Source organism: Musca domestica, unplaced genomic scaffold, assembly GCF_030504385.1.
Source record: "Musca domestica strain aabys unplaced genomic scaffold, Musca_domestica.polishedcontigs.V.1.1 5, whole genome shotgun sequence".
In the NCBI taxonomy this organism is placed as follows: Eukaryota; Metazoa; Arthropoda; class Insecta; order Diptera; family Muscidae; genus Musca; species Musca domestica.
The window spans coordinates 9,223,317-9,230,866 of NW_026712346.1; the positions used below are offsets into that span (position 1 = coordinate 9,223,317).

Below are 7,550 nucleotides of genomic sequence, written 5' to 3' on the forward strand. Positions count from 1 at the left end.
CTTCAATTAATTATTTAAAAGAATAAGGGTAAATTTACCTAAGATTAGGTCGAAACTAATTGCAATATATCGCTTCATATTCAAGGTAGATTGAAAATTCAATACTTTTTGAATGCAAATCAAATGTTATAATTAACTACAACCCTATTTAGTTTGATCAATTTAATATTCCTTGATTTCATTCATGATAAAGTCCTAATAATAGAATTAAAATAATAGACGTAATTGTTCAGAATATAATATTTGAAAATTTAATAATTAAAATAATTGGTAAAATTAATGCAATTTCTACGTCAAAACTTAAAAAAATAATAGTAATTAAAAAAAATCGAAGTGAAAAAGGTAAACGAGATGATGATTTTGGGTCAAATCCACATTCGAACGGTGAAGCTTTTCACGATCTACAATTGTTTTTTTAGATAAAAGTATTACTACTATAGAAATTAATAGAAGGATTGAACTAATTGTTAAAATTGAAAAAATTTTCTATACTATTAATAATAGACCATATGATTGGAAGTCAAATATACTTTTTATACTATATAGATAATAAATTATCCTCCTCATCAGTAAATAGATACATAAAGGAATAATCAAACAATATCAACAAAATGTCAATATCAAGCAGCAGCTTCAAATCCAAAGTGGTGATTTTTTGAAAAGTGGTTATTTAAATGTCGACCTAAACAAACAATTAAAAAAGTTGTTCCAATTAATACATGAAGACCATGAAATCCTGTTGCTATAAAGAAAGTAGAACCGTAAACTGAATCTGCAATTGTGAATGGAGCTTCAATGTATTCATAAGCTTGAAGAATTGTGAAGTAGATTCCTAATAGTACTGTAAAAAATAATCCTTGTGTAGTTTGTGAATGATTACCTTCCATTAAACTATGATGAGCTCAAGTTACAGTAATTCCAGAAGTTAATAAAATTACAGTATTTAATAAAGGAATTTGGAATGGATTGAAAGGAGTAATACCTAAAGGTGGTCATATTGCTCCTAATTCAATTGAAGGAGATAAACTACTATGGAAAAGTGCTTAAAAAAATGAAACGAAAAATAAAACTTCTGAAAGAATAAATAAAATTATTCCTCATCGTAAACCTGTAGTAACAGAAAGTGTATGAAGACCTTGATATGTTCCTTCTCGAGAAACATCTCGTCATCATTGGTATACAGTTAAAATTGTAATAACATTTCCTAATAAGAATAATGAATTATCATACTGATGAAATCTTTTTACTATTCCTGCAACTGTTGTTAGAGCACCAATTGATGCTGTTAATGGTCATGGACTATAATCTACTAAATGAAATGGGTGATTTGAATGTGTTGACATTAATTAACTTCTCTAGAATACAATGTTCTTAAGACAGCAAATACATATGATTGAATTATTGCAACTGCTGACTCTAAAACTAATAATGCAATTTGTGTAATAATTAAAAAACTAATTAATACTATAGATAAAGAAGGTCCTGTATTTCCTAAAAGAGTAAGAAGTAGATGTCCAGCAATTATATTAGCTGTTAATCGAACAGCTAAAGTTCCTGGTCGAATTACATTACTAATAGTTTCAATGCATACTATAAATGGCATTAAAATAGCTGGAGTTCCTTGAGGAACTAAATGAGCAAATATATGTTGAGTATTGTTAATTCATCCATATAATATAAAACATAATCATAAAGGAAGAGCTAGAGTTAGAGTTAAAGTTAAATGACTTGTTCTTGTAAAAATATATGGAAACAATCCTATAAAATTATTAAATAAAATTATAGAAAATAAATGTAGCTTGCTCCTATAGGACCAAGTAGAGTCTTAAATTCCTTATGAAGTGTTAATAAAATATTATTTAAAAAAATGTGGTATCGAGATGGTATAAGTCAGTATATTGATGGAATTATTAAAATTCCTAAAAAAGTTCTCAATCAATTTAATGAAAGATTAAAAATACTTGATGAAGGGTCAAAAACAGAGAATAAATTTGTTATCATTTTCAATTTAATGACTTTGTTAAATGAGTTTTATTACTTAAATTTGATTTAGGTATTGAAGGAATATATGAATAGTAATTTATTACATTAAAAATTACAAATGTAATTGAAAAAATAATAAATAAGCTTAATCAACCAATTGGTGCTATTTGAGGGATTAAAAAATATTAATAAATTAATAATTTTAGTTTGACAAACTAATGTTATATTTTTAACTAATTTTTTCATTAGAAGTAAGTGCTAATTTACTATAAAATGGTTTAAGAGACCAGTACTTGCTTTCAGTCATCTAATGAAGAATTATTTTTAGAAATTCACTTAATAAAATAATTTACAGGAATACTTTCAATTACAATTGGTATAAAACTATGATTAGCTCCACAAATTTCTGAACATTGTCCATAGAATAAACCTGGTCGATTAATTAAGAAATTAGTTTGATTTAGACGACCAGGAGTACCATCAACCTTTACACCTAAAGCAGGAACAGTTCATGAATGAATTACATCAGCAGCAGTTACTAAAATTCGAATTTGAGAATTTATTGGTAAAACTACTCGATTATCTACATCTAATAAACGAAATCCGTCTACTGGTAATTCATTTGTAGGAATTATATAAGAATCAAATTCAACATTATTAAAATCTGAATATTCATAACTTCAATATCATTGATGACCAATAGCCTTTAAAGTTACTGATGGTTCATTAATTTCATCTAATAAGTATAATAATCGTAAAGAAGGGAAAGCAATGAATAATAAAATAATTGCAGGTAAAATAGTTCAAATAATTTCAATTGTTTGTCCATGTAATAAATAACGATTAACATATTTGTTAAAAAATAATGTAAACATTAAATATCCGACTAATACTGTAATTATTACTAAAATTATTAATGCATGATCATGAAAAAAAATTAATTGTTCTATTAATGGAGAAGAACTATCTTGTAAACCTAAATTTGCTCATGTTGACATTAGTTTCTAATAAAAGTAAAATACTTTATATATGAAGCTTAAATCCATTGCACTAATCTGCCATATTAGAAATTAGTTAGTAAAGGCAATTCATTATATCTGTGTTCAGCAGGTGGAGTATTTTGTAATCATTCAATTGATGAATTTAATTGAATTGGGAAAATTACTTGTCGTTGAGATACTAAACTTTCTCAGATAATATAGAATAAATATAAAATTCCTAATAATGAAATTGTTGAACCGATTGTTGAAATTACATTTCATGCTGTATAAGCATCAGGATAATCAGAATATCGTCGAGGTATTCCAGCTAATCCTAAGAAATGTTGAGGGAAGAATGTTAAATTTACTCCAATAAATATAATAACAAATTGACTTTTTAAAAGCTTATTATTTATAGTTAATCCAGTAAATAGAGGATATCAATGTACAAATCCTGCTATAATAGCAAATACAGCTCCTATAGAAAGTACATAATGGAAATGAGCAACTACATAATATGTATCATGTAAAATAATATCAACAGATGAGTTAGCTAATACTACCCCTGTTAAACCTCCTACAGTAAATAAGAATCCTAAAGCTCATAATTCCAGTAGGTACAGCAATAATTATTGTAGCTGAAGTGAAGTAAGCTCGAGTATCAACGTCTATTCCAACAGTAAATATGTGATGAGCTCATACAATAAATCCTAAAAGTCCAATTGCTAACATAGCATAAATTATTCCTAAAGAACCGAATGTTTCCTTCTTTCCTGATTCTTGACTAATAATATGAGAAATTATCCCAAATCCAGGTAAAATTAAAATATAAACTTCTGGATGCCCAAAGAATCAGAATAAGTGTTGATAAAGAATTGGATCAACTCCTCCAGCTGGATCAAAGAATGAAGTATTTAAATTTCGATCAGTTAATAGTATAGTAATAGCTCCAGCAAGAACAGGAAGAGATAATAATAATAATAATAATAATAATAATAATAATAATAATAATAATAATAATAATAATAATAATAATAATAATAATAATAATGCAGTAATTACAACTGATCATACAAATAAAGGTATTCGATCAAATGTAATTCCTGTTGATCGTATGTTAATTACAGTTGTAATAAAATTTACTGCTCCTAAAATTGAAGAAATTCCTGCTAAGTGAAGAGAGAAAATAGCTAAATCAACTGAAGCTCCACCATGAGCAATAATTGATGATAAAGGTGGATAAACAGTTCAACCTGTTCCAGCTCCCTTTTCTACTATACTTCTTACTAATAATAGAGTTAATGCAGGAGGTAATAATCAAAAACTTATATTATTCATTCGAGGGAATGCTATATCTGGAGCTCCTAATATTAAAGGAACTAATCAATTTCCAAACCCTCCAATTATAATAGGTATTACTATAAAGAAAATTATAATAAAAGCATGAGCTGTTACAATAACATTATAAATTTGATCGTCTCCAATTAGAGCACCAGGGTGTCCTAATTCAGCTCGAATTAAAATTCTTAATGATGTTCCTACTATACCAGATCATGCTCCAAATATAAAATATAAAGTACCAATATTTTATGATTAGTAGAAAATAACCATTGTTGCGATTAAATGGCTGAAGTTTAGGCAATAGATTGTAAATTTATTTATGAGAATTTTTCTCTTTAATCAATTAGCTTTATAGTCAATAATGACATTAGACTGCAATTCTAAAGGAGTAATAGATTTACTAAGGCTTAAAAGATTATTCTTATATTGATAGCTTTGAAGGCTATCAGTTTATTTAACTTAAAGCCTTAAAAAAAGAAATATAAGGAAGATGTTAAAAATAACCCAAAAGTTGAAATATAAGAAAAAGTTAATAAAAGCTTTATATTTGAAGACTTATAGTATGAAAATGTTATTCAACTATTTTCATAATAGTTTAATATAAAAGCACTATAACATAATCGAATATAAAAATATTTAGTAATTAATGTTATTATTACTATAAAAGTTAATAAAAATAATTGATTATTTATAGTTAAAGATTGAATTACAAATATTTTTGGTAAGAATCCTAAAAATGGGGGTAATCCTCCTAATGAAAGAAGATTAAAAAATAAGAAAAATTTAATTCTTTTTTCATGAAAAAATAAAGAAAATAATTGATTAATATAAGAAATTTTAAACATATTAAATATTAACACTATTGAAATGTTAAAAATGTGTAAAATAAAAAATATACTAGTCAAATATTTCTATTATATATTGCAGCTAATATTCATCCTAAATGATTAATTGAAGAATAAGCTATTAATTTACGTAAAGAAGTTTGATTTAAACCTCCTAATGCACCAATTAAACTTGATAAAATAATTCTGATAATAATTAATGGCTTAAAAATTACATAAGAAATTAATATTAACGGAGCAATTTTTTGTCAAGTTATTAAAATTAATGCATTAATTCATGACAATCCTTCTATTACATTAGGAAATCAAAAATGGAAAGGAGCAGAACCTCTCTTTAATAATAAAGAAGAAAGAATAATTATTTCTATTAAATTTGCATTATTTTTACCAGTATTAAGTAAAAATAAAATTACTGCAAATAAAAATACAGAAGAAGCTAGTGCTTGAGTTAAAAAGTACTTTAAAGATGCTTCTGTAGATATTAATTTATTATCTCTTATTAGGGGGATAAAAGCTAACAAATTAATTTCTAAACCTATTCAGGCTCCTATTCAAGAGTTTGCTGAAATTGCAATTAAAGATCCTATTATTAAAAGAGTTAAAAATATAATTTTTGATGAATTATTAAAAATTAAAAAGAAAAGGATTAGAACCTTTATAAATGGGGTATGAGCCCAGTAGCTTAATTAGCTTATATTTTTATAATATATATATTTTGGTGTACGATGCACAAAAGTTTTTGATACTTTTAGAAATAGTTTAATTCTATTAAATATAATGAATGTAATATTAATTACATAATTTACCCTATCAAGGTAACCCTTTTATCAGGCAATTCATTCAATGCAATGAGGCTCTTTTTTTTATATATATTTATACATAATTTTTGAGAAAAATTTATAATTTTTTTTTATTAATTAATCAATTTATATAATTAAAAATAGTAATTTTTAGATTTTAAGTATTAATGTATATGGATAATTTTTTATTTTTTTTTTTAAATAAGCAAAAAATTAATTTAGATAATTAATTTATGCATAAAGATATATATATATATATATATATATATATATATATTTCTCTATATAAAATTACATATTAATACAAATCTTATATTATAATAATAAGGAAATATAATTATATAAATTATATAATAATATATATTTTATTTATGTAATTACTTATTAATATATAAATTATTTATATAATGTATACTATATATTAGACATTAGATAACCATTAATAGATAAATACCTGAATAATCAAGATTAATCGTACTATTATGCTTAATTGGATGGTTGTGAAATTTTTTTTTTGATTTGGATTAATATTCATCTATTAATTAATTAAATATTTATATATATATATAGATGTATATATAATATAATATATATAATATAGTATATAGACTAAATTTCAGATTTTGTAATGCTCAATATAAAAATAGAGACCTATTATTGTACAAATTATATATTAATAAAATAGAAAAAATAATTACATTAAAAAATATTTATAATTTTTAAAAAATTTTTTAAAAAAAAAAAAAATTCGAGATTTTTTTAAAAAAATTAAAAATCTAAAAATTTAAATTTTGATTTATTTTTATAAAAAAATTTTTTTAAAAATTTAATTTTGATTTATTTCATAAAATATAATTAAATTTATATTTATAAATTATTTGTCTACTATATTTAATTATTTATTAAATTATTATATTTAAAAAATTTTGGATATAGCTCCCATATATATTTTCGACCGATTTCATGTATTTGATGCACCAAACACGCTATGTATCTCTAATTTCAATGAAATTTGGAATGTGTAGCGGAAATTAAAACAAATATACATTTGTCAAATTATATTAAAATCGGTTCAGATTTGGATATAGCTCTCATATATATTTTCGACCGATTTCATGTATTTTATGCACCATACACGATATGTATGTTCGATTCCAAAGAAATTTGGAATATGTAACGGGATTTTGATTAGAAAATAAATTAGTCAAATTATATTAAAATCGGTTCAGATTTGGATATAGCTCCCATATATATTTTCCGCCGATTTCACATATTTGATGCACAAAACACGATACGTATTTCCGATTCCAATGAAATTCGGCATGAGTGCTAAGTTTGGTACAAAAATAAATTTGACAAATTATATTCAAGTACGCTCAGATTTGATTATAGCTCCCATATATATACTCAGCCGATTTCACATATTTGATGCACCCAAAGCGAGAGAGACAAAATCTGGCACCAGAAAAAATTGCCAAATTATATTGAAATCAGTTGAGGTTTGGATATAGCTAACATATATATTTCGGCCGATTTCATATATGTTATGCACCAAACATGATATATATGACCGATACCAATGAAATTCAGAATGTGTGGCG

At 24.3% G+C, this 7,550-nt stretch overlaps 2 pseudogenes; both read right to left on the reverse strand.

Annotated features, from left to right (window-relative positions):
* Positions 1-4,031: 4,031 nt before the first annotated feature.
* Positions 4,032-4,579, reverse strand: LOC131804922 (cytochrome c oxidase subunit 1-like; annotated as a pseudogene).
* Positions 4,580-4,771: 192 nt separating this feature from the next.
* LOC131804923 (NADH-ubiquinone oxidoreductase chain 2-like) lies at positions 4,772-5,769 on the reverse strand (annotated as a pseudogene).
* Between the last annotated feature and the right edge of the window lie 1,781 nt (positions 5,770-7,550).